General features: G+C 41.9%; 2 long non-coding RNA genes across 3 annotated transcripts; one reads left to right on the top strand and one right to left on the bottom strand.

Annotated features, from left to right (window-relative positions):
• The first annotated feature begins 359 nt into the window (after positions 1-359).
• On the top strand, positions 360-25,202 carry LOC309858607. 2 transcript variants are annotated; one of them, XR_014308270.1, is made up of 3 exons: positions 360-508; positions 23,407-23,507; positions 24,579-25,202. It is a non-coding gene; the product is annotated as an uncharacterized lncRNA (long non-coding RNA). The 2 variants fall into 2 exon arrangements; XR_014308271.1 differs by lacking the exon at positions 360-508 and adding an exon at positions 20,959-21,021.
• LOC309858615 lies at positions 10,694-17,678 on the bottom strand. Its single transcript, XR_014308274.1, has 3 exons — positions 17,603-17,678; positions 12,383-12,506; positions 10,694-11,414 (listed from the first exon to the last, which is right to left on the bottom strand). It is a non-coding gene; the product is annotated as an uncharacterized lncRNA (long non-coding RNA).
• Positions 25,203-26,507: the final 1,305 nt, after the last annotated feature.

Here is a 26,507-nt window from a genome sequence, read left to right as displayed (position 1 = left end):
AAAAGCAAAATTTGCCCAATTGCCCGGTCAGCTGCAGGCACACCTCAAAGGCTTTCTGAATTTTCACTGGATTAGCGTTAACTACCTTTTCATCCGTTTCTTTTAAAAATCTACCCAAGAATGACAAAAGAAAGGCAAACAACAGTTTTTGTTGCAGTCATGTAGATTTCAACAAAAAATGAAGGGTTCAATATGTGGTCAATGTAAAAAAAAAATGTGATAGTAGTGGCAAGTCTGATGGAGCTATGACCTTGCATGTAATCGATAGGCTGCTTCCTCTTTCCGCAGGCAGGCAGAGCCGACTTCTATGTGTTTTTTTTTTCTCCCCACAAAGTCAGTTACCTAATGATATTAAGATTTTCATTGATTATGCTGGATGTTCTGAAAATTGAAGCAGCTGAACTCCAACCCAACCCAGTTGCCCTCCAGCCGCCATTCAAAATGGATGCGACAGCCACAAACACATGCTGCCACCTACAGGACAGCCCGGGGATGTGCGCGGCCAAAGGTACGTCCTTGGCCTTCCGTCTCTTTTCTGTCTCAAAACTCGCTGATTTCTACAGCTTTTTCTTCTACCCACTTCTCCACACAATTCAGAAGATCAGAATCTGTATTTATTTGAATTTCTTGTTTTTGTTTTAGAAAACAAACCTAGGCCTTTTATTCTGTAGGGAATAATTATTCTTTATAACAGATCTTAAAATTCTCGAAGACTCATTTAGGTAATAAATACGAGGTAAATATTGAAAGAGGAGTCTGGAGAGAATAATTTGCTAGACATGGGTCTGAACTGGTCATGCCATCACGTCACACTTTTCTTTGCTCTTTTTCCCCACTCTCAGATCAGCACGTACCAGTATCTCACTAATGCTTCTCACTGTGAAGTGTCGCTTAATGAGACTTAAATCACACTCGATATTCTCCAAGTTTGGGAGGTGGACAGTGGCCTGGTAACTCCACCTTGGGTTAGCGCTGTTAGAAAGTGGATCCTTCCGTTGCACTGAAATGTGTTAACAGGTTGGGCGTTAGGCCCCGCTCTGTGTTCTGGAATGACACAGAGAAAGCAAATTTCCTCTGTCAAGCGACAATGCTTCACATGCATGAAGAAGTCATCACAGTTCTCAGGGCTTTACCCTTGAGCCCACAGACTTAGTTCCTACGACCTCAGCCACTTGGCCACCTATTTCTTTGGCCGTGACTGTTCATCCCTGAGGCTTCTCCCCTAGCATCGTATTTTGCTTTAGTGTCAGTAGCAGACCCATGAGGGGGTGATGGACAGTATAACCTCTAACGTGCAGACCCTGCTTTCTGTCCTCTCCAGCTCGGACATCAATTTGATAAGCAAAGAGAGCACTTGGCAAGTTGAAAGTACTCAGAGGCCGCTGCTATTAAAAAGTATATGTGGTCATCTGGGAGAAGTGCGATTGGGATTACTTTTGATGAGTACTCACGGTACTCTGCCTTTGCACCTGCTGTATTAGCAAGGGCAGCACAGAGGGTCATTTCCCTCCTGCCCGAGGGTTTCCAGTATGTATCGTGTGTGCATCTCAGGAGGGTAGGGGTGAGCATAGGCTGTTTGGTGGAGGAAGGAGAGAGAGTTCCGTATTTTGCAGCCTCTGCTCCGTGCGAAGTTGTGAAAGAGCTTGCGACTGTGTTTCTGGCACCCAGACCCTCTTATTTTGGAAGACCTCATCTTGGCTCTTGAACTCAAAGTCATTTGTTCTCTTTCTCCTACTGAGAGACCTGTGTTGAGTGGGAGGTAGGATCTGCCATCATTTGCATCGGGGGTAGACTTCATTCACAGGCTGGCTCCTCTGCTTTGCCATTCTGCATGGTATTTGTATTTGAAATCTTCCGTATAATTTGAAAAGAACGTTGTCTCCGATTAAAGGAGCTTCAAGAGTCCAGGATCACATGGGAAATGGCTTGAGGGTGGGGGACCTTCTCAACATCCCTAAAATTTCTTCAGAAATGTCTATCTTTAAGAAGGTCACAGTGTGGTGTGTGAGAATCACAGCGTATGTGAGCCCCAGGTTGGGGCAATAAGCATAGCCTCAGGATGCTGATGGAAACTTCCATTTACCCACAGTGATTAGGATGGTTCTGGTCATGAAACAAGTTAGTTTAGTGTAATCATGCGATCAGATTAAAATTCCCTTTCATGGAAAATGATATATATATTTGAATACTGGTTCTATGCTATGTCTGAGTGCCAGTTATTGTGGTGTTGGGGGGGTTAACTCGGGCCAATGTTTCTGCTAGAGCTTTTAATTATGCATAATATCCATCACACTTTGTTCTTCTGTATCTTTCATCCAAAGCTCAAAGTGCTCCTCAAACATTATTAACTCATTAATCCTTGCAACACTCCTGGGAGGCAGATTGGAGGCAAGGTGATTAGCCCATTTTCTAGACAGGGACATAGAGGCACAGAGGATTTCAGCATGAGTCAGAGCTGGGTAGAGAACAGAGCGCACTCATGTTCCTCCCCCAGTCTGGCTCCCTGAACCCTCTCTCCTCCCAGGAGTAAAAGCCAGTAGCAGTTGGATCTTGGGAATTGCCTCTACCTGTTTCTTGAATATCAATGTGGAGCTACGAACTGTACAACTTGCCAAGAACAAAGGCAAAAACATTATTTTTTTCCTTGAGTTGTAAACCCTTTGCTCTTTATGAGAAAAGAGATGTGTCTGTTAGTTACCAAAATAAAATTGGGCAATCACTCAGAGAGAATACCAATGCCCTCAAAGCCTTCTAATATAGACCCTTACACTTCTTTTACATAGAATCAGGAAAGTCCATTTGGCCAAGCAGAAATGAAACTTGAACTTCACAAGGGTTAGGATTCAGTTTGAAACTGAGAAGTACTAACATCTGTCTTTTAAGTTTGACAAACAACCTTTTCTCCTTGGTTTCACTTGAATGCAGGCTGGTTTCACATGGACTTCATTATCATTTTGGTGGAGCTGGAGGAGGGGCCACCGTGTGATCTGGGTGGGCGTCAAAGGGGACAGTTAATGTCCACAGAGCCACTGAAAGCCTGGGACTTGGGGTCAAAGGGCTCCAGAGATCAGCTTGAAAGACAGAAGAGCAAATTCAATGGGAAGTCAGGAGCCTTCTTGGGCTTTTGTCTTTATTTATCATTCATGTATTTATTCAACAAACATTTATAGAGTATTTATTATATGCCAGTCGTTGGCTGAGTGCAAGCTATACGCAGATGAATAAGACATCATACTCATGTTCCAGGAGTTTGCAATCAAGGACCAAAGATAAACAAGCAAACAAGTGATTATTATATAAAGTAATGAGCAATCGTGGAGGTATTTGCAAAGTCTAATCAGGGCAAATAGGTTTGAATGGTTCAGAGAAATCTTCCAAGGGACATCTCTTGAAGACTGCAGAGAGGATAGGTCCGAAGGCCAAGGAGTTTTCTGAGGGGTGTGATGGGGCCAAACTTTCAAGGGTTACCCATTTGCTGAAGTTCGTTCATGGGATCAACAGTATCATTTACAGCAGTAGCAAGCAGCTACGGAGCTCTTAACATGCACATGCCACTATCCTGGCCTACTGGAGATGCAAAGACACACTGGAAATGATTTTGGTCCTTAGGCAAACCGTAAATCTGCTTGAGAAAGCAGGTTATACTCTAAAGGACGAATAGAAATATAACGTGATGCATATAGTCAGTGTCACTTGAGAACTTGGATGATAAGCATAATAGAAATGCAGAGACAATAGGGTGGAAAGTGAAAAAGCTAGAGTAGGGGTACTCACAGGGGAGCCATAAACCGGGATGGGGGGGCGAAGTTGGTTGAGCGTCTGACTTCGGCTCGGGTTATGGTCTCAGGGTCCTGGGATCAAGCCCTGCGTCAGGCCCCACATTCAGCACTGCACTGGGCTCCATGTTTCACACTGGGTGAAGAGTCTGCTTCTCCCTCCTCCTCCCCCTCCTCTTGCTCATGCTATCTCTCTCTGTCTCCCAAATAAACAAAATCTTTAAATAAACAAATAAAATGGGAACCTGTGGTGTTTAGGTGAGAGATATAAGAAAGATTCTAGGCAGAGGCAATAGAATGAAAAAGTCTGAGAGTGATAAAGAAGAGAGAGAATGAGAATAACAGAGAGACAGATGGCGCATATTGGGTGGAACCAACACAGGCCATTGGGCTAGGAGGCAGGGCTCTTGTTAGAAGTGGAATGGGATCCACACAAGGAAAGACAAGGCAGCGCTGTTTATGGTTAATGAATATGACACCTTGGTGCCCTTTCCTCTTATGATGGCCAATGTGCCAATCCCCCACTTGAATCTCCTGCACCAAGCTGTGCTCTCAGATCCCACATTCAGGCTAGGAAGGCTGGGCTTTGATTATAGAGACCTGGGGGCATCCAAAGACATTTGAGTGGGCAAGTCTAATGATGAAGATGTAGGATCGGTTGCCAGGGACTAAACAGTCCAAATAGAAGTGGCGTAAAGAAGAAAAAGTTTCTCCCTCATGTAAAAGACTGGAAGCAGATTGTCCAGGGGAACCCCAGGCTTTCTTGTTACTCTAGCTTGCAAAGCCCCCATTGCCAAGGCCATTTTATGGTTGAAGTAGGGTGCTGCAGGAGAGGCCATTTGTCCATACCCTTACCCACAGGAAGCATACAGAGCAGAAATAAAGGTATACTCCTTCCTTTCAAGGAGAGATTTTGCAAATTGTACAGGCCACTCCTGTTTCTTTCCCATTTCCCAGAACCTAGTTATGTGGCCACACCTAGCTACCGGGGAGGATAGGAAGTGTATTTTTTATTGGCCACGTTCACAGCTTCCTAAGGAAGAAAAGGATGAGGGTATCAAGGGTGTCTAGTAGGATCTGTCACCATGAGCAAAAGGGCATTTTTAAAGAGATGGTAAACATACGTATTTTTAAAACCACAATTATTTTGATGAATTGCATAATATTAATTACTCACAAGCCTCCAGTTTTGCTTGGAGCAATGGGAAAGGTGACCAAAAAGTTGCCTAAAGTATGGAAGACATCCTCTTCCACCCTGCTTTTTGCTCTCCAAAGTTGTTAAGCCTGTTGAATCCCACTACATGTACATGGATGATGAAGGATGAATCTATTTCATACATGACCGCAGGGTCTTTTCTGGAAAAAAAATTTTTTTTGTTTAAAGACTTAATTTATTTATTTATTTGAAAGAAAGAGAGAGTGAGAGCAAGAGCACAAGACGGGGGTCAGAGGTAGAAGCAGACCTTACTGAGCAGGGAGTGTGACGTGGGACTCGATCCTGGGACTCCAGGATCATGACCTGAGCCAAAGGTTGTTGCCTAACCAACTGAGCCACCCGGGCGCCCCTGAAAATTTTTTTCTTAATTTAATAGGAAGGATAGATTTCTCAATATTTTCATTAGGCAAGTTGTCTTGCTTAACTATGACAGTGATTATCGATGGCAAAGATCATGACTCACAATGCACACACACAAGGCACACACCCTCGATGTATTAATCACTATTTTATTAATCACCATTTTAATGGCATAGACAAAAATAGTACAAATCAAGCAAGAGACTGGTCAAAATTAGTTAGTAAATCCCAGCATGAAAAATTATACCAGAACTTCAAATAGCACCCTAAATTTTTTTTGTTGACACCCTGGGGAAGTTGATTTGTCTTTACAAAAGCTTTAAAAAGGAACAACTTTCAAGTCACGAGGGCTTTTTCTTTTAATTTCCTTTTTTTTATGTCAAAAAAAGCTTGAGACATAATTAATAGTATATCCACTTTATCCATTTAAGCGTGCAATCAGTGACTTTTAGTATATTCACAGGGTTGTGTGTCTATTATCGTAATCAATTTTAGAACATTTTCATCACCCGAAAAGGAAACCTCATATTCCTTAGCCAACATTCCTCAATCCCCCATATGCTCTCCACCTTCTCCAGCCCTAGGGAAGCACTAACTATTTCTGTGGGTTTGCCTATTGTGGGACATCTTATGCAGATATATGGTCCTTTTAACTAGATTCTTTTTGTTGTTGTTGTTGACTAGATTCTTTCACTTAGCATAATGTTTTCAAGGATTATCCATACTATAGCATTTGTCTGTACTTAATTTCTTTTTATTGGGGATAATTTTTTATTGTCTGGCTATACCACACTTTATCCATTCGTCAGTTGATAGACGTGTGAGTTGTTTCTATTTTTTGGCTGTTATGAATAACATTTCTATGAACATTTGTGTACAAATATTTGTGTGCATATAAATTTCCATTACTCTTCAGTGTATACCTCTGGTTTGGACTTGCTGAGTCACATGGTGACATGACCTTATGTCTAAGGTCATGATGAGTTACCACTTTGTTTTCTAAAGTGACTGCACCACTTTATATTCCCACCAACAGAGTATTAATGTTCCGATTTCTACCCATTCTCACCAATGCTTATTGATTCTAGCCTTCCTAGTACATGTGAAGTGGTATTTTATTGTGGTCTTAATTTGCATTTCTTTGATGACTGGTGGCATTGATAGTCTTTTTTTTTTGTGCTTATTGGTTATTTGCTTCTTTTCTTTGGAAAAATGTCTACTTGGATCTTTGTCACCTTTTAAAAATTGGGTTTTTGTCTTTATGACTGAGTTGTAATAATTCTTTATATACATTTTTAATACAAACCTCTCATCAGATATATTATTTGCAAAAATTTTATCCCATTCTGTGGGATCCGTTTTTTTTTTTTACCACATTCTTGCCAATTTTTGCAAACAAGTCAGCTGGAATTTTGACAGGGGTATGTTGAATCTGTAGATAATTTGGGGAGTATTACCATCTTTTAAAATCAAGTTCAATTCAATTAAATTTTTTATTCACTTAAAAAAATTTTTTTATTAAGTAATCTCTGTGCCCAACATCGGGCTCAAACTCATGACCCCACAATGGAGAGTCACGTGCTCTGCCAACAGAGCCAGCTAGGGACTCCAGGAGTATTGCCATTTTAACAATAGTCTTACGTCTTCTAATCCATGAATGTGAGATGCCTTTCCATTTATATAGTTCTTTAACTTCTGCCCACAATGTTTTATAGTTTTCAGAGTGTAAGTTTTACACTTACTTTGTTAAATTTATTTCTAAGTACTATATTTTTGTTGATGCTATTGGAAATGTACTTTCTTAATTTCTCGTGTATTCTTTTTATTGCTATTGTATAGAACTACAATAGATTTTTGTATATTTTTCTTGTATCCTGCAACCCTGCTGAGCTTGTTTATTAGTTCTAATAGTGTTTTTTAGTGGAGTCCTTAGGATTTTCTGTATACCAGATCATGTCATCTACAAATAGAGATTGTTTTAATGCCCCCTTTCCAATCTGAGTGCCTCTTATTTAATTTCTTTTTTTTTTTTTAAAGATTTTATTTATCTATTTGACAGACAGATCACAAGTAGGCAGAGAGGCAGGCAGATAGAGAGAGAGAGGGAAGCAGGCTCCCTGTTGAGCAGAAAGCCCAATGCAGGACTCAATCCCAGGACCCTGAGATCATGACCTGAGCCGAAGGCAAAGGCTTTAATCCACTGAGCCACCCAGGCGCCCCCCTTTTATTTAATTTCTTTGCCTAATTGACTTGGCTAGAGATGATAAATTCTTGAGAGACAATATTAGGGATCATCATGACAAGTTACATGTCCTTCCCAAGCTCTCTATTCCTAAATGCCATCACTGGATGTTGCTAAGTTGCTAAGTTGTCATCCAGAATTTACTGCCAGGCCCAAAGGAGGAAAATATCAAAAGGCAGACAATAATGCTATAGCTAAACAAAAGCTTTCATTTGGGGCGCCTGGGTGGCTCAGTTGTTAAGTGTCCACCTTTGGTTCAGGTCATGATCCCAGGGTCCTGGGATCGAGCCCCATATCAGGCTCCCCGCTCAGTGGGAAGCCTGCTTCACCCTCTCTCACTCCCCTTGTTTGTGTTCCCTCTCTCACTGTGTCTCCATCTTTCAAAAAAATAAGTAAAATCTAAAAACAAACAAACAAAACCCCCCAAAGCTTTCATTTCTTTTATTTAAGTAGAAGAGCATCAGATCCTTATGCAACGTGGCAGCTTTAGAGAAAATAGCATCAGGCTGGCAGGTGGCAATGTGTGTTTCCTGTCCAGGAGACAACTGTGATGCTGTCTTTGTCTGTGACTTTGGGCCAAGACTGGACAGTGAAGCATAGTTTGTGTTGCTGCTCTTCCTCAGCCACTAGTGACAATCTGGCTATAGGTGAAAGGTAGCAATGAAAAAGTTATCAAGGGGAGTACATTTCAGTCTAAGTGGCCCTCCTCCAAACAGAGGACCACAGGTAGCCATGACGATTATTGATTTGCCATTAATTTGTTCAGTCTCTGGGTGAGGATGCTTCTTTTAAAACAGACAATCCAAGGGAAGTGAGGTCCAGAAAGAAGTATGAATTTTCAGAGGCTTTGGGGCTGTAAGTAAATATTTTGGGGGTACGTGACTCTTTAAAGAGAATTAATCCAAAAATGTGCATGTCAGAGTACAAGCAGCACAAGGCTGTGAACCGTGCCACTTCTGGAATAACAAAAGGCAAATGAGACCCTTAAGGAAATGGGCTGGCTTAGAATTATGAATCACTGAGCCCATTTCTTATAGTGATTAATGATGAATCACTGTTTTAACTTTGGATGAAATAATAGGGCTGCATCTGAGGCGCTCCATTAATCATCATAAGAATTAGGCTTGTGCCAATTCATTACTGCAGGGTCGACATGTGCTGAACAGTTGAGTCGAATTTCAGGAAGGGGTGAACTTTAGGCAAGGGCTGACTTAAAAGAATGCAAACATTAGGGGTCTATTCTCTCCTGGATGGGTGGGGATTTATGAGTAGAGAATAAATTCTATTATATCATCCTTCATGTGGATTCCTTCTCTAGAAGCTTAACAAAACACTAACTACAAAGTCTTTTGGCTTTTTGGCATTCAGGGGCATGATACAATAGATAACCAACATGTGTCATAAAATCTGAAACTTTTATCTGTTTCTCACTTTGCACATTTCATGTATTCAGAAAGTGATAAACGGTCTACTGGATGCTTGGATTTAGTGGGCAGGAACGTAAGCAAATTTAGCCTGTTGTTCTTTGAAGAGCAAATTCAGCCTCGCAAAATGTCTGTTTTTCTGAAAACTCTTTATTATAGAAAGTGAAAACTTGAGCTACAGGCAGCGTAAGGAAGGAACATGGTCCAGACGAACAAGAAGTCAGGCTGGTGTCATCATTTGGCCACTTCAAAGCTCTTACAGCTGAAAGGGAAGTTAAACAGTTGTTTCAGCAGTTTTAAGTTGATGTGCTTCAAAGCCTCTGGAGAAAGCATGTATGTCTCCTTTGCAGTGGCCGGCAGTGTTGGCAAATCCAAGAGGAGTTCATGTGGTCCTTAACTCCAACAGACCTGATCTTGATAGAGGAGAAAAACTCATCCAAGTTACAAAAGAGATATAATGCTGTATCTTAATGGTATTAGTTGTAGTAATCGTTAAGAATCATGAAACACATTTAGATCATCATTTGGAAACTGGGTTTATCCTACACAATCAAATCTTATGTGTGTGAAATCAAAATCACATGGGGTTTTTGAAAATCAAAGATTAGATCAGAATTTTAAAATTTCTTTTATTTTAGAAGACTGTAATAGAGATTTTCTGAAAGTAGCTTTTATCAATCTTTATAGGAAGAAAAATAAAAGGAAAGTGAAAAAAAAAACCTGATTCACCTATAAACCTATTGTACAGAGCACACACACACACACACACACACACACACACACAATTTTGCATAAAGCTTCTATCATTGAAACTCAGTAACTTCTCAGCAGATTTCTCTGACCCCAGAGACTTCCTCATTCAGTGTATTTTTCATAACTACCAGAGAGAACGTCTTCTAACAGAGAACATATCTGCCTTCCTTAAAACTCCAGTGAGGGAAATATTAATGGTTCTTAGCTCCCAGAGCCTGGGCATCTGAGGGTAGGGCAGTGGAGGACGGGGCCAAGGCGGCAGTGTGTGGCTGGGCTCCTCAGAGTGCCCAAACACCCTCTCTGTTCCGAATAAGGGCTCACAAATGCTTGCACAGATTCTAATTCATTAACACACTAATTTCAAGTCATGTATTACTACATGTTTTTATATGTATTTTCTTAATCCTAGGATATTAAAAAAACAACTATTTTCACAGCAGAGGTGCCTGGTCATTTTCTTTTTTTAAACATTAAAAAGGGATCTTCATGCTCCCAAAAAAAGCTCCAAAAAATCAGCAGCTACAATGTAAAATACAAACTTTACACACAGGAGCCGTCACAACCAACTTGACCCGTGGGACCCATTGAGCCCAGTCCTTCGTCGTTCTTTCCACCTCCACCCCCAGCTCTCTGGCTGCTTCCAGGAGTCTCCTTCTGGAAGCTGACTGGCATTCTCTCTGCAGAGACGCGTGCTCGCACGTGCGCGTGCGTGTGTGTGTGTCTGTCTGTCTTTCTCTACTGTTCCATCTCAGCAGTACTTCCATATTCTTGCATGCTGGAGTATTTTTTATATCATACAACCATTATTTGCCTGCCTGTCTACCCCACTAGACTGCCAATTCTGCCATGTCTTCTTCCTTGGAGCCCTCTTGCAACCAGTTCCTCAGTGCAGTGGGCATCCCTTGTAGGCTCTTGGGTAAGGTTTGTTCAACTGAAATATATTTTATTTTAAAATATTCTATTTATTTATTTATTTATTTGACAGAGAGGGAACACAAGCAGGGAGAACAGGAGAGGGAGAAGAAAGCTCCCCACCGAGCAGGAAGCCCAACTCGGGACTTGATCCTGGGACCCTGGGATCATGACCTAAGCTGGAGGCAGACCCTTAACTGACCGAGCCACCCAGGGGCCCCAAAACTACATTTTAAATATAAAGCTGGTGCTTGAATTCAGAAGTGGTAGGGGAAGGCCATAAACGAAACTCCCCCCCCCCCCCATCAAAACAGCCCATCAGCTCTAGGTGGGTGGCTAGCTGTGCTCTGAACAGCCAAATAAAACCTTTTCCAGAGTGTGGAAGAGATGGCACACAGAAAAGACAGCTTGATCTCAAATCAACTGCAGTCAGGGCTCAGGCAGGTTTTGGAAGCCTAAAGGGAAAAACAATCCTGGGAACAGGCTTGAGATACAGGCTGCGCGTAGGAGAGCCAAACAAGGAGGGCGGGAGGGTTAGAGATTAGGAAAATGAGCCCTGAGCCCAGGCCTGCAGCCCACACCGCAGAAGGCGTCCCTGGCACCTGGAGGCGGGCGGTGGATGGTTCCGGGGTGGAGGGGCCCTGGGCAAGTTGACAAACGGCCCAGGTGCAGGCGGCTTGGACCGGCTTCAGGGAGGCACTTGGCCATGTCGAGACGCCTGATTTTGTTCCCTGGCGAGCAGAGGAGACACCGCGATCGAAATTTTACTCGGTTACCTCCCAGGTACTGCGAAGGTTATAGATAAGAATCAGCCTGATTCTGCTGTAAAGGGCCTGCGGTGCCATTGAAGAAAAAAGTCTAGGCTTCTTATCTCTGGATGCCTAGAGGCAAGCAGGGCGCCCTGTAGTAGTCGGTGATGGTTGGAATGAATGGGTGAATGAGGAAATATTAAACACAAGTCCAAAGACCCGAGTGTTAGCGTGCCTGAAGCTGGGCTCAGGCAATGACAGTTCCCCCAGTTTTGAGAAAGAGGACTCAAAAGTATGCAGGTCACCCAAATGCTCCCCTCCCCCATTCCCCTATAGGATTGTCCTAATAGATTTTGGACACTTGGAGGAGCAATATCCCTATTACCCTAACTGAGAAAGCAGTACAGATAAAAACCAGGAGGACAACTTGAAACCATTAAAGGCAGGTCCCCAAATTAGAGAGAGTTAGAAATTAACCGAAGACCAGACAGAATGCAGTTAGAACACTTCCTTTTCACGGCCAAGTCTGATTTAATATCACGATGCATGACTAACCTGGAGCTGGAGGCTGGTTCCCTGTGAAGAGAAGCATTGTATATTTATTTGAGAGCGCACGCACAAGTGGGAATAGGGAAAGGGACAAGCGGACTCCAAGCGGAGAGTGGGGACTGGTTCGGGGCTCGATGTCACAACCCCGAGGTTGTGATCTGAGCCGAAATCAAGAGTCGGATGCTCCACTGGCTAAGCCCCCAGGTGCCCCTTGGCACAGGATTATTAGCACAGAAACATGGCGGAAGGAAGGCAAATGTCATTAGAACAGCTTTGGAAATATAGCCCCACTGTGCAGTTGTCCAAGTTCAAGCTATTGCTTTTTGCTCTCCATCGCCTACAGCTCTGAACCAACATGTTCATATGTTCTCTGGTTATTTGTATGCTGACATTTAACTCACTCAACAAATGTTTATGGATGCTTCCTGCACATCAGGCCCCGCTCAGGCACTCGGGATTCATCAGGGAACAAAACAGATGGGAGTTTCTGCTCTTCTGGGTCTTCCTTTCAACGCCAACAAAAATCTAAAATATTAGTGGCAAATATACTACGATTAGCTAAGTTTTTCCTTCACCGAGGAAGGAGTGCCCCTTGACTAGGACTTTTCTATGCCATTCATTTCTTTATCGTTGGCTACTTGGACGATTTGTTAATTCTGGTGTCCAAAAGCTAAATGGCTCCATAGATAACTTCTACTTCAATTGATTCCAGTCTCTTTGCACACGCTTTCTGTTCTTCTCTGTCTGTATACATGTGTCTTTCTCTGCATATATACACATAAACTCAGATACGTGCCTCCCTAACAACATTTGGAAGGACAGAAGCAGCATATATTATGACACTTAAGTGTATAAGCCTAAGTAAGTCTATTACAAATTCTAAAGACTCTTTTAAGACCCAATCAGGCTAACTATGAATCCTAATCCAAGGGTTGGGATTTTCTTCTGATTTTTTAGCTCCTTTCCTGTTATAAGCCTTTCATTTAGGTATGAACTTGTTCATCTGTTAGTACAAAGCTTGTCCGTGAGGCTGGGGCTTACCATTAGGGAAGGCTCTTTTTTCTTTAAGGGGAAGTGGACCTGCTGGGTCAGGGGTTTAGGCGGTTTCCAATTCAAGCCTAGGATTTTTGGTTTGCTTATTTCTCTTGGTTCTTTTTTTTTTTTTTTTTTTTTTTTTAAGATTTTATTTATTTATCGGGGCGGGGGGGGGGGGAAGCGAGCACAGGCAGACAGAATGACAGGCAGAGGCAGAGGGAGAAGCAGGCTCCCCGCCGAGCAAGGAGCCTGATGTGGGACTCGATCCCAGTACGCTGGGATCATGACCTGAGCCGAAGGCAGCTGCTTAACCAACTGAGCCACCCAGGCGTCCCAGCTTATCTCTCTTGGTTCTAAGCCATGTTGCCTTAAGTAGGAAAAGAGCTCTTCCTTCGAGAGCAGAGAGCATTTGACTGTGTGAGATGGCGGGAGGTGACTGTGGCGGGAGGGAAAGGGTGAGTGGGAATTTTTCCCAGTGCTTTTAGGATTCACATAGGTAATTTTCTATTTGGGGTTTTTCCCATTGGGGAGCCTCTGGGTGAGGAGCTAGTGTGATGGAGGAGAGATTTAAGGGGTCCCACTCGGCGTGGATTGCGGAAGCTGTATGTGCCCTGGCCCAGGGCTCACACTGAGCCCATGTCCTGCTTCTTTCAGTCACCTCTGTGTGACCTTCCACTCATTTGTAGTAAAAGGAAGGTACTACTACTCTTACAGGGTTGTTCTGAGGTCTAAATGAAGTAATTTCCATACAAGAGCCTGGCACCTGGGAACTATTAAAGTGGATGGTGTTAGGGACCCATCCTGGGTTGCCAAACGAAGCAGCTAAAAATGCAGGGTGCCCAGTTAAGGTGGGATTTCAGATGTGCAGAGGCTACGTTTGAGTTAAAATACATAAATAGAACATAAACTGTAATAACTGTAAAATGTAAAATAAAAATATCATCTATTAATATAAATGCAAATATTTTAGTGTAAATATTGCGGGGGGCATGCTGATATTAAAGAATTATCCTTTGTTTATCTGAAATTCAAATGGAATTCAAGAGGCAACACTGGAACTACCTCATTTCTTCTCTGGGCTGTGTCCTCACTCTCAGCTGCCCTGAGTGTGGGCTGCCAATGGGCCCCAGCTGCCCCTTTCTTCTTAGGGCTCTGGTTGAAAAGTGTGTGTGGGGGGGGACCTGGACAGGGGGCATATCACATGAGGAATTAAGGTTTTTTTCCTCCCCCTTCCAATGGCAGCAGCCTGTGGCTCTGAGTGGCAGGACACACAAAAGACCAGCCACCTTTTCTCTGGGAGGGACATCTGTGTGTGGTTTGTGCTGGAGAGCTGCCCTAAGGGGCCAGACAGCAGCCAGGGAACCACGACCACATCCCACATCCCACACCTTTCTCTCCCTGCTTCTGAGACCTGTTTCACAATCATTTCACAAGAATCCTGTTCCCAAGCCCTGTTTTAGGTTGGAAATCAAGCTAAGGCAGCTAGCTATCAATGGATATGGGGTTTTTCCCCTCCTGTAATTAAAAAACTGTGAAGATCCATAAAAATAGGTAGGATTTTTTTTTTTGAAAAAAAAAAAAAAAAAGCAATGATGCTTAAGAGAATATATTTAGATATTAATAAACAGCTTTTGCTGTGCTTAACCCAGAAAATTCAGAAATCTGAAATTAGAAGAATATGCTTACAGTGATGAGCTCTGAATAATGTACAGTATTGTTGAATCATTATACTGTATGCCTGAAACTAACATAACACTGTGTGTTACTTATACTTCAATTAAAAATTTTATATCTTTTAAAAATCATAATGTTTTGTTAGAGTACTAAAATTCTGTCTGTAATGACGGTTCACAAAAGTAAAAATGCCTTTCTTCCTCCAAAAGTCACTATCCTTTTCCCAAGAGAAGGATGATGACACAGTATTTATTTTGTTATGTTTTTGGAATTTACTTTCTTTTTTAAAAAGATTTATTTACTTTTTTTGAGAGAGAGAGAACACAAGCAGGGAGGAGGGGCAGAGGGAGAAGGAGAAGCAGACTCCCCTCACTGAGCAGGGAACCCAGTGAGGGGCTTCATCCTAGGACCCTGGGATTATGACCTGAGCTGAAGGCAGATGCTTAACCGACTAAGCCACCCAGGCACCCCATGAAATTTATTTTCAATGTAAATAGATATGTTGGATGTTGTATTACCTTCCAGATTTGGCATGGAAATTTTAAAAAAAAGATTTTATTGATTTATTTGACAAAGAGAGAGAGATCACAAGTAGGCAGAGAGGCAGGCAGAGAGAGAGGGGGAAGCAGGCTCCCCGCCGAGCAGAGAGCCCGATGTGGGCCTCAATCCCAGGACCCTGAGACCATGACCTGAGCTGAAGGCAGAGGCTTAACCCACTGAGCCACCCAGGTGCCCTGGCATGGAAAATTTGAGTGTGGAAAAGAAATGGCAAGCAGTGTTCATCTGTGGTTTCATCTTTTACATTTAAACTTTAATGCCATTGAAATTTATTAGCAAGTTGTTCTATCTCTGTTGATAATTTTCACATTGATTTGAATGATACCATCATAATCTGTTTATATGTGAATCTGTTTCTGGTCTTCTGTTCCATAAATCTTTCTACCTAGTTTTGGCCATTAGCATGTAGTGTTAATTACTGTGATTTTAAAACATGTTTTAGTATGTGGGACAGTGAGTCTTCCCTTGTTATTTATTTATTTATTTTTTACTATTTTTGGTGATATATTTGTTCTATCAAATAAGTTTAAAAATTGTTTTCATAGGTTTCAAATATTTTCTTGAAATTTCTATTGAAGTTGGATTAAATTTATAGATATTTTGTAGAGACCTGGCATTTATTTTTGTTGTAGGATATTTTCAATTACTAAAGCCCTCTTTTAGCAGCCCCAGTAAAGTTTCTTCACATCAGCAGTGCAGATTTCTTGTTAAATATCACCTAGGTATTGTATTGTATTGTATTATATTGTATCTATTCTATTCTATTATTTGCTATTATAAATAAGATCGTCTCTTTGTTATATCCCCAATGACTTTAAAGAGAAGGAAAAGGAAGAAGTAAACATAATTTGTAATCTTGTCCCCTAGTGTGACCCCCATATTATTTTAGTGTGAATTTCTCCATGCTGTTCGTGCACATTCACACACACATAAAGAGGTTCCAAATTTTTCCTCTGGAACATTCCTGAATTCTTAGAATAAAACCTACTTAATCATGGTGTATAATAGCATTAATACGCACTTGATTAAGCTTGCTAACATGTAATGCACAACTTCATGCATTCCTATTGCGATAAGAATTGTTCTACCATTTTCTCTCTTTTTCAGTATTATCTTTCTAAGAATTCACATCATAGCTCTGCTGTGTTGATCAAAATTGCAGAGCTTCCCACATTTTATAAAACTTTGGAAGAATTCAACTAAGCAGAGCAATAGCATTTTCCTTGGAGATTTGAAATAATTAGGCAATTAAAGCATTATAGGTTCATACTACATATGTACTTCTGCAAGCGATTAGAAACGAGATGTTGGCTGCCTTACTTTTTCAAAATATTTAGGGTCGGAGATAAGTAAGAGACGGTCTAACAGGTTAGAAAGGTGGAAGAAAATCTGAACTTGGCTGTGAACCCCAGGCTGGAAAAGCAATAGGACTTGCAAAGCTTTGGAGTTCGACCTGGTTGTGGGTCCCGGAACTCCCCAGCAGGTGCCACTGGGCTCATGATTGTGCCCTGCCTTTATCAATCTGTAAAACACACCAATCTTCAAAGCAGTGATAACTGAATAAGCTGTTTCTGTGGGAATTTGGAGAGTTCTAAACACAAGCAGAAGTCTGGGATGACTGGCAGCAGAGAACCATGCCTTTGGGGAAGATATTTCTCCCCTTTCTGTGAGGACTGCTGCCTTGCTCTGATACACGGAGAATTAGCCGTTTGGGGAGCCCAAGGTTAGGAGGCGTGTGGTGGGAGGGAAGTGCCCACAGTGGTTACCCTTCACAGGGGCGGTCCTGAGCTCCCACACACGAGAAACAGAGTGAGGCAGATGGCCCTGCGTGTCGGCACTGACAATTTGGTCCTGGAACGCATGGGGGCATCCATGGGAACCCCCAAACTCATGGCAGGTGGTTGTGGGTAATGCAGGGAGAGGGGCAGAGGGATTTGTGAGCAGAAACAAGAATAGGAAATTTGGGTTAATGTTGTAAAAGTGCCCTCATATATGTCCATAGGTTGCTGAGCCCTGGGGGATATCCAGATTAGAGGAACATCACCTTCTGGGGGTGCCTTGTTGGCTCAGTCGGTTAAGCGTCTGCCTTCAGCTCAGGTCATGATCCCAGGGTCCTGGGATCAAGTCTGACGTCAGGGTCCCTGCTCGGTGGAGAGTCTGTTTCTCCTTCTATCCCTCCCCCCTACTCATTGCTCTCTCTCTCTCTTTCTCAAAATAAATAAAATCTTTAAAAAAAAATAAGAAATATTATCTTGTGTGATGCAGACAAGTCAAACTATGCTAAGAATAACAGTGAAGAAGGTATTTTTTGAGGTGGGTACTGGTGGGCAAAGCCAGGTGGGGAAGGAGCCTACCTTGGACTTAAACTTGCTAATTCAGCCGGCTGGAAGGCAGCTTTCTATCACGTTATCTGGGAGATCACCGAGCTGCCCATACTTCACTCCGTCCATGCAAGAGACAAAGGGCCAAAAATCAAGTTGGCTTCAGGATGTTTTTCAAGGAAGCAAATTTCAGAATCAGGAGACATGCAGCCCATGGTCACCAGGAAGTGACGCCCCTGATGGATAGGACACTTGCATGTCCAACTCCACCCTAGCACAGATCCCAGCTCACATCCTGACAGTCCCGGGGCCGTAGGGAAAGACCGTGGTGTGTCCAGCAAATTTGGTTCCAGGAGACAAAACAAACAAACAAACAAACAAAAAACAGATGGGGTGCCTGGGTGGCTCAGTGGGTTAAAGCCTCTGCCTTCCGCTCAGGTCATGATCTCAGGGTCGTGGGATCGAGTCCCACATCGGGCTCTCTTCTCAGCAGGGAGCCTGCTTTCTCCTCTCTCTCTGCCTGCCTCTCTGCCTACTTGTCATCTCTGTCTGCCAAATAAATAAATAAAATCTTAAAAAAAAAGATGGCATATATTTTTTTAAAGATTTTATTTATTTATTTGACAGAGAGAGATGACAAGCAGGCAGAGAGGCAGGCAGAGAGAGAGGAGGAAGCAGGCTCCCCGCTGAGCAGAGAGCCTGATGTGGGGCTCGATCCCAGGACCCTGGGATCATGACCCGAGCGGAAGACAGTGGCTTAACCCACTGAGCCACCCAGACATCCCAAGATGGCATATTTTTGACAACAGATGATTCTAAAGGCCTTTTCAGAGTTTATTCATTCTATCATCTGTGTAACAGTTCAATGTACTAAAGCTTTTCACTCTTACTCATATCGAAAGCTAAGCCATTCCAAACTGCACGTTTCAAAACCCGTCAGCCAAAACCCTGAAAACCTCTGATGTCTAAAAGAGCCATTCAACAACTGTATTTATTCTTTTCATCAGGGATTAGCCAACTTTTCCTGTAAAGGGCCAGGTAGTAAATATTTTAGGCTTTGTGAGCAACGAGTCAGCTCTGTACTTTTGTTTCGAAAGTAGTCACAGGCGACTTATAAATGAATGAACATGGCCATGTTCCAGTAAACCTTCACTTATGGATAGCGAATTTAAATTTCATATAACTTTCACAGGTCATGAAAAGTTATTCTTCTTGTGTTTCTTTCCAATTATTTAAAAACGTGAAACTCTTCTTAGCTCCCAGGCTGTACAACAACAGGGGGCTAACCATAGTTCGCCAACCCCTGCTCTACCCTCACAAAAGTCTCATTGGCTTTATGAGCCAGTATACATACAGTCCTTCGGTAGGACCAGCCCGACCTGTCAAAATAAAATGAAATGGCAGAAAGAGCTCGATGTGAATTCGGGAAACATCATATAAGCAAAGAGCCCTCTGCATTTTGAACTGACAGGTCCTTCTACGCAAATGCTCCGAGATAGTGACTTTGACAAAAATGATGTCTGGTTCCTAAATAAAACCCCTCTTGCACCAGTGGTTCAAAAGGAAAAAAAAAATATATCAATGATCAAGTAGTTTTTTGTACTGCTGAACTCAGTGCAATGGCTGAGCAAGTGTCTTCCCCTTTGGGCCAGATGTTGAAAGTGTCACCTGATACATCATCCTGAGGTTAAAAAGAAATGGCTGAACTCGAAACATGTATCTACCAAGAGTTCTAGAAAAGCAAAGAAGAATTCTTGGTCTATGAAATATCTTACCAATATTGAAAAGAAAGTAAATGAAATCTTCCTCATGTCAGCCATCTCAAACCTCCAGATTCCCCTTGTGTTTTTGTGGGTTCGAAGTAACAGCCTCAAGTCATTGAATACTACATTCAAACTCCCCATTAAAAACCACAAACAAAAATAAAAGCAGGGCTCCTGGGTGGCTCTGTCGGTTAAGCGTCTGCCTTTGGCTCAGTTCATAATCCCAGGGTCCTGAGATTGAGTCCTGTATGGGGCCTCCTGCTCAGAGGGGAGCCTGCTTCTCCCTCTCCCTCTGCTACTCCCCTCACAGGTACTCTTTCTCTCTCTCACACTTTCTGGCTCTTGCTCCCCTTAAATAAATAAATAAAAATAAATCTTTTTGTAAAAGCCCCAAACAAAAATAAAACCAAAAAACTTCCAGTGTCTTCATGATCATGTAGGACAGCCTTGGAAGATTCGAAAAAATCTCTTGAGTATCTTAAAAACACGATGTAATTTTTTGGATTGTCATTTTAAAAAATGGTAGAAGGGTCAAGAGTCGGAACGAATTGAGGCATTAAAATTCCCATAAGCAGGGATGCCAGGGTGGCTCAGTCGGTTAAGGGTCTGCTTCTGGCTTGGGTCATGATCCCAGGGTCCTGGGGTCGAGGTCCAGACTGCTCAACGGGGAGTCGTCTTCTCCTTCTGCCTCTCTCCCTGGCTTATGTTCTCTCTCTCTCTCTGTGTGTGAAATAAATAAATAAAATCTTTAGAAAAATATAAAAATAACATAAAATTCCCATAAGTAAAAACAACAACAACAACAACACAGACCTCGGTGAAAATCTCTTTGGATTTAACTATAAAACCCTTTGCAGGCTCTGACACCACCTTCCGTAGCAACGACTGGACCTCTTCCAGTCTATTGCTGATAGACCTGACTTTGACATAATGGCCCCGGTAGAGGGAGCGGATTTGATTTCTCTAAAGCGGCTGCTAGCTACCAGCGCAGAGCAAAGTACGGAGAAAGACAGACTATGATAAGGATACTGGGTTTTGTCCAGGGCGCTTGCTACTGCGGACTTCTTTGTGGACACCACTCCCACTGGCTGGAATGGGGACTTCATAACCACCGTACTTGATCTTTGCAATTGTGCAAAATGCCAATTTTTTCCCCTCAGGTGCCTGATCAGGCCAGGGAAATGGCTCGCAAGGAATTCAGCGAAAAACATTTTTCTGGCATCCCAGCGGTAAACCTTTGCAAATTTGGCTTTTGGCTCTCTTTCTTGCTGAATCCTATTGATCCATTTGCTTACAACATGAGAAAGCCACTGGCCTCTCTTAAAAAAATAAAATAAAATAAAAATGAGCAAACCATGTAATGAAAGACCACATAAAAGGGTGAGAACTTGCTCTTTTGAATTTTCAGACGGTTCCGAAACTGATAAAGCATTAGCCCTGGGGGACGTACAACATACTTCCAGATACAGCTTCAGCCCGTTCCGGGATAAGAAGGATGCTTGACTCTGTGACAACTTTAAGCACAGAAAATGTAACTTCCTGTGTGCGCTGTTAACGTTGATGGGCATTTCCGTTTTTTAAGTTTTGGCCTGCTTTTCACAAGTTGCTGAAAACAGAAGAGGTATCCAGTGCTTGAAAAAGTTTCATGGTTTGTACCTCCTTTTCTAGAGAACATGAAAACATTTTAAGGTAAAGTCAAACAGTAAATTTGTAACTTTATCGCTTGGTGGCTGTCAGGCTAACTTCTTCCCTGACACATGTCTTTTTAATTTTCTAAAAGATTTTATTTATTTATTTGAGAGAGAGAGAGAGAGAGAGAGTGAAAGAGCGAGAAAGCACGAGCATGAGCAGGATGAGAGGCGGGGGAGAAGCAGGCTCTCTGCTGAGGTAGCCCGATGTGGGGCTCGATCCTGGGACTCCACATGACCTGAGCTGAAGGCAGACGCTTTAAGCGACTGAGCCACCCAGGTTCTCTTCTTCCCTGATTTGGAGTAAAAATCATTTTGGCTTTTTGTGACTGAGAACGTTACAACAAATGCATTTGTTATGCTATTCAGCTAAAAAGTACATGTGGGAGATTTCAAACTGTGGCCAGGATTTCCTTTTTTAACTGAAAAAGTTTTGCAGAAAAATTTTCTAAATCTTTTAATGTTTTCCATGGTTTCAAAATAATAGAAACATGTATTTTTTTTTTCTTTCTTTCATTAGCAGTTTAACAGGAAAGTTTGCTCCAAAAAATTCGGGCAGGCAATGCCATGCTGACTTGGGTCATTCTTTTATAGTTTTATAATTTCAGATCAGTCCATGTTCATGGACTAAACTCCATGAAGAGACAGCCTTGTGGAGCTCATGTAAGTGACCACAGCTCTCTTGGTCAGGCCAGCGTTGGCCTCCACTCAGACTTTATGTGCTGTGTTTACACTAGGGCTCTACATTTGCTTTGGAACAGCCTGATCACCAAACCAGACAAAAAGAGAGTTGGGGCAAAGGTAACAGGGCAGAAGTGATTGTTTCTGCTTTTCTTTAGCACCAAACGTGCAAAAAGAAAAAAGAGTAGATTTTGGTCTTCAAGAAGGGTTTAAAAACTTTTTATTCTTGCACAACAAAGGCAACAGAGACAAAAAGACTCTGACTTTCAAAGCACAAACTTATCGGCTTAAAAAAAAGAAAGAAATGGATGAGATTCAATCTTATAAAGAAGTCACTGAAACTTTAGTACAATATCCAGGTGTTTAGGAGTGACAAGGATCACTGCCCTTTGTGGTTCTATTTTTGCATTCGAACATTTGCCAAAGAACACACTCTCCAGTTCAAAATCACTGAGTTTTAAAACAATGATTCCGATGAACACAATCTCAACGTCCCCCAACCACAGGATTGAGGAGGTCTTAAAAACACGCCAACTACTGAATCTAAGATTCTACAATTAGCTGCTTATTGTTCCCTGGAATGAGATGAATCATTTCCAAAGTAATCGCTTATTTGACCGAGTGGAGTTGCATTTCTTTGTTTTAAGCCTGGTTTGTGCGTGTCTAGACAAGGTCTTCATTTCTTACAAATGAACCATGTGATTGTCACATATGTTTGATCAAAAAAAATTTTTTTTTTTTTTTCCCTAACAGCTCCTTTATCTTGTTCCCTTTCTGGTCAAGCTTGTCTATTTCCCCAAAACATTAAACTGTCATGTATTACTCTTGTCTCTTAGGCCCTTGAAACGAAAGAGCCAGACTCAAGCACTTACCAGCTTGGGGTCTTGCCGAAGCCACTTAATGACTGCTGAGCCTCAAATTCCTGATCTGTTAGAGCGCCAGGCATGCAATCACTCATTCTTTTAAAGATTGTGGGATGTCTACTAGATGTTGGGCATTGGGCACACAAAGATAAATAAGACGCAGGCTTATATTATTACTTATATTATTATTAATTTCGGGGCTGATGCTAGAGTGGAGGGAGGCATGCGTGAAGGCACTAAGTGCCGTAAAGTCTTGCCAAGTGCCTCCTACAATGAATGGAGGTGGAGGTGGGGGTGATTGGCTCTATTTGGGGACAAGAGGAGCGGGGAGTGTCAGAGAAGGTTGACAGAGGACAGTGAACACTGTTTGCGAAAGTCCTTGACTAATAATGATAGCGAACAATCATGTAGCCCTTACCATGTGTTAGGCGCTGGGCTGGGCACATGAACACTTCATCTCAGCTTAACATACATCTTTGGTACTTAGTGTTATTATCCCTGAATTGTTGAGGACATTGGGGCTGACAGAGATGAAGCAACTTGTACAGGGTCACACAATCAAAAGGACAACTTCAACAAGAACCCCAGATCCCCGGCTTTTAAGGACCCAACCTCATTGGATCCCCTTTTCTTTGCTTTGATATTGCAAACACTCCATCTTGGTCTACTTCCTGCACCTACGGTTGTGTCTGGTGCGGGGGTGAGGGCTGGGCCAAGGGGACTGGGCTACGAAGTGACGCTTCCAGGCTAAAAGGGTCAGAGTTTCCCATAAGGAGTTACTTGAAACTAAAACTAAAAACAGTATGTAAATTCAGTTCCTCATTTTGGTTTGTTTCTTCCAGATGAAATTTCTTTTCTCATTTGGTTCAAACTGATGGAAAGGGATACTGGTGATTTTTTTCCCCATTTAAGATCCAAGATGAAAAGAACCATGAGTCACATGGTAAGAGGCAAATGACTCTCATTCTTGGGAGAGTTGAAGTCAACAAGCAACAAACTTTCAGCTATTGTTTAAATTCAGTCCAAAGGGATTTTCTCATCTAAAGAACTCCCATTGTTTTATTTCAGGGTCAGAATAATTTCCTACTTAGTACTCAGGGAGGTTTTTTGTGAGGGAATTTAAAAAAGAGATATGCAAATACACTGGGGAGATTAATAGGAAGAAACAGCTATGAGACACACAAAATGAAATACTATGACAGATAATATATTTTAGTTTGATTTTCAACAACATTATATAAATGCTCTTAATTAATATTAAAACAACAATTAATGAGAAATAGCCTTGTTAGTTTGATAAATGGAGTAGAGTCTTTTTCAAGGACATTTTTTTTTTCTGATTTCAAATGTAATATACTTTATTGTGGATGATTTGGAAATGAAAGATAAGTATACCAAGAGATGGAAATCACTTCTTTATCTAGAAGCTCTGAAAACTATCCTTAGGGACCTGCTGTGAACTTTGTGGAGATCCATCCTGCCTGGCTTGCTGGCTTTATGGCACATTCCCCTTTATCTCTATCTCTTTGCACACAGGTACATTGCCTGGTGCGAAATAGATGGTCTATTGTATCCTGAATTGATCTGTTACAACAGACCATTATATACATCCTCATTTTACAAAATTGGAATCATGAAGTGTATCAGTTTTGTAGCCAGTGGGACTGATGGTATTAAAGAAATATTAAAAGAATCTGGGGTGCCCAGCTGGCTCAGTCAGTAGAGCATGCTACTGTTGATCTCAGGATGGTGAGTTCAAGCCCCATGTTGGGCGTGGCACCTACTTAAAAAAAAAAAAAAAAGAAAGAACAAAAGAGATTTTTAAAATAATCCAATACATTATATTATAGGGGTTCTATGTATTGCAAGAGTCAGAAACTCCCACTCCTTCCTTTTGAAGTCTAGGGAAAGGTTCACTTTTTTCCCATGGCCAAATCTGGGGGTTCAAACAAAACTGTCATCACTTTCTTCCTCTCATTTTTCAGCTCAGCTTGTCTCTGTCTTTTGTTTGCAGATCGGATTTAGTCTCTTCCTGCTTCACACAGCCTTTCTCTAAATTGCTGACAAGCGTTGAGTTGGTGTTCCCACTGTTTGTGACGCGAGGGGAAGAAAGGCTGTCTTTCCTCCGGAGTCTGACCGGTAGCAGGAGGACTCGGATTGGCCACGCTTAGGTCACGCCTACATCCTGAACCAATCACTGGGTCCCTGGATGCCCTTTGAGAGTTGGCCTGGGATCTGTTCCTTCCCTGCTGGCCATGAGTGGGCTGTTGGTTGGTGGGCTTCAAATGAGCGTGGTGGCTTCACCCCCCTACAGGAGTGCAGGAATGGAGAAAGAGCCTCCGGAAAGAAACAAACTGACAAAAAGAGGAGGGTTGCTAAGAGCACCCGGCAAACAGAACTTCAGCAACCAGAGTCGCCTCTCTCCATTATTAAAAAAAAAATTGGGGGCACCTGGGTGGCTCAGTGGGTTAAAGCCTCTGCCTTCGGCTCAGGTCATGATCCCAGGGTCTTGGGATTGAGCCCCGCATCAGACTCTCTGCTCAGCAGGGAGCCTGCTTCCTCCTCTCTCTCTGCCTGCCTCTCTCATGACTTGTGATCTCTGTCTGTCAAATAAATAAATAAAATCTTTAAAAACAAATTTGTGATTCAGCTTAGAATTAAGTATCAGATTTATATGTTTTAGAATAAAAAGATATCTATAGAGTGGAGGAAATAAAAAATACTTAAAATGATTTTTACATTTTTAATTAATCATTAACTGGAAGATGCCTGATGATCTTTTGTGGAATACTGTACAGCTAATTGATAACACACTGACTATTTGGAGCTGAATTGATTAATTGCTGAGATATCTTACCCTTTAGGATTTATATATTTTTCTTTCATTGTACATTCCAATTGGATATTTATTATCAAACAGCGTCCTTGCAAAGTCCAAACAAGAATCCTCTCCCCTCATTCTTTTTGAAGATATACTGTCTTGTTTTATAAACCATATAAAATAAAGTCTGTTAGCAATTAAAAAAAAAACCATTGTGTCTATTAAAGGACCATTTCAATGAGTAGGTACGATGGGAGATAGTTGTTCTTTAAGTTTTTGCCAAAGGGACTTAAAGCAATATTTATTGGAAATGTTTTAAATACACACAAAAGATCTAAAGAGCAACAATAGTGCAAAAAACAGTTATTTAAAACACTCATTAACCAAGTGCCATGAACCGTTCCGTTGATTGGTTTCTTTATCATTAAAAAAAATTTTTAATTGAGGTATCGTTGACACACAATGTTACATTAGTTTCAGGTGTAAAGCATAGCAATCACAACTCTGCACTTCAGGGTAAATTCTCGCCATCCGTCACCATACAACATTATTGCAATATCACTGACTATAGTCCCTGAGCTCTACCTTCCATCCCCATGACTTATTCATTCCCTTACTGGAAGCCTCTATTTCCCCATCCCCGTCACCCATTTACTCACCTTACTTTCTCCTTGTTTTGGGCAGTTTGTTGGTTCTCTGTATTTATGAGTCTGTTTCTCTTCTTGAGTTTGTTCTTTTGGTTTTGTTTTAGATTCGGCATGTATGTGAAATCACATCGTGTTCGTCTTTCTCTGACTGATTTCACTTAGCATATAATACCCTCTATGTCTAGCCATGTTGTTGCAAATGGCGGGTTTCATTCTTTTCTGAGTAATATTCCATTGTATATGCATACCACATCTTCTTTACCCATTCATCTAGCACTTAGGTTGCTCTATTCCTTGACAATTGTAATAATGCTGCCAGTAAACATAGGGGTGCATGTATCTTCCTGAATTAGTGTTTTCATATTCTTTTGGTAAATATCCAGTAGCGGAATTACTGGATCGTATAGTAGTGCTATTTTTAATTTTTTGAAGAACCTCCATACTGTTCTTCACAGTGGCCGCCCCTATGTACCTT

The sequence above is a fragment of the Mustela nivalis genome (genome assembly GCF_964662115.1).
Source record: "Mustela nivalis genome assembly, chromosome: 2".
Taxonomy (NCBI): Eukaryota; Metazoa; Chordata; class Mammalia; order Carnivora; family Mustelidae; genus Mustela; species Mustela nivalis.
This window is presented reverse-complemented; position numbering and strand designations above follow the sequence as displayed.